At 40.7% G+C, this 1,670-nt stretch overlaps 1 pseudogene; it reads right to left on the bottom strand.

Annotated features, from left to right (window-relative positions):
* Nucleotides 1-997: 997 nt before the first annotated feature.
* LOC113185345 (small nucleolar RNA SNORA51) lies at nt 998-1,121 on the bottom strand (annotated as a pseudogene).
* Nucleotides 1,122-1,670: the final 549 nt, after the last annotated feature.

Raw genomic sequence — 1,670 nt, 5'->3', positions numbered from 1 at the left:
GCCTGGTTCTGTTCAGCTTTTGATGGCTATCCTCCTGTCACTTATCTCTAAAATTCAGCAGCTCCAAAGAACTTAGTCCTAGAACTCTTGTCTTTTCTATATATATTCTCTTTCTCTTTTTTTTTTTTTTTCAGTATTGGGGATTGTTTTTAGCCAGATTTTTTGTTGCTGTGGCCAAAAAGACCTGAGAAGAACAATTAAAAGAGGAAAATATTATTTTGGGGCTCACAGTTTCAGAGGTCTTAGTCAAAAGGCTGGCCCCATTCCTTGGGGCTGGAGATGAGATGGAACATCATGGGGAAGAGTGTGGTGGAGGAAAGTGGCTTAGGACATAGCACCAAGAAGCTGAGAAAGAGAGAACAAGGACAAAATATAAACCCCAAAGGCACACAATTAGAGACCCACCTCCTCCAGCCACACCCTACTTGCCTGTCAGAGGATTAATGTACTGATTAGATAAAACCTTTCATAATCCAATCATTTCATCTTTAAACTTTTTTTGCATTGTCTCACACATGAGCTTTTGGGGGACACCTAATATCCAAACCATAACAGTGATAAAACCCAGAACTTCACACACGCCAGGCAAGTACTCTACCACTGAGTTACATCCCCCGCCATTATTTTATTTTATGTTATTTTATTTGACAGAGTTTGGCTAGATTGCCCAAGCTGGCCTTGAACTTGAAATTCTCCAAGGTAGCTAGATTTATAGTCATGTCAGGCTTCTGTTTCTTCTCTGATCGTCATTAGATGGCTGCAACTAATTAGACCTCAGCTAATATGTATTTGGGCAATGCTCCAACTCTGAACTACATCCCAGCTCTAAGTCTCTGAAAGCTTAAATTTGGTGATTTCAAAATTTTATTTCCAGCCCCTATCCCTCCCTTGAAACCCAGCTGCCCTTATAGTGTGTCTTTTTGGATTTCTGAAAAAAATCTTTCTTTCTCTCTCTTTCTTTCCCCTCCTTCCTTCCCTCCCTCCCTTTCTTTCTCCTCTATGTCTCCCCATTCATAATACAGACCAGGCACAGGGCTTGGGCTGAGGTGTACAATTGGCATACACTCATCTTTCTATATAGTTAGTATAAGAACATAGCCCTAGGTAAGTATTAGGAGGCCCCAAAAGATACTTCAAACTTAATATGACTACTTACAATTATCTAACCATATTTCTCCCATTCTTTCTAGTCTCAGTTAAGATACCAGCATTTACTTGGTCAAGTCTCAATTTTTTTTTGGTAGGGGGAGTACCAGGCATTGAACTCAGGGGCACTCAACCACTGAGCCACATCCCCAACCCTATTTTGTATTTTATTTAGAGACAGGGTCTCACTGAGTTGCTTAACACCTCACCATTGCTGAGGCTGACTTTGAATTCATGATTCTCCTGTCTCAGCTTCCCCAGCTGCTGGGATTGTAGGTGTGGGCCACCATGCCGGGCTCAAGTCTCAATTTTTAAAGTAATTTTTGATCATTCTCTTGTCATTATCAGCAAACATCCCATATCTTATCCATTTGCAAGTTCTCTGGTTTCATCTCCAAAATATATCTGTGCTTACACATGTCCCCTCATTCATGCTCCTGTTTTGGCTAAGATCACCATCATTTTCTACTTAGAGCACATTGAAATATATATTCCTTGCCTCTAGTATCTTGTACCCTCCACCA

The sequence above is a fragment of the Urocitellus parryii genome, chromosome 4 (assembly GCF_045843805.1).
Source record: "Urocitellus parryii isolate mUroPar1 chromosome 4, mUroPar1.hap1, whole genome shotgun sequence".
NCBI classification, from domain to species: Eukaryota; Metazoa; Chordata; class Mammalia; order Rodentia; family Sciuridae; genus Urocitellus; species Urocitellus parryii.
Note: the sequence above shows the minus strand (reverse complement) of the source record. Positions and strands in the feature narration are given on the sequence as shown.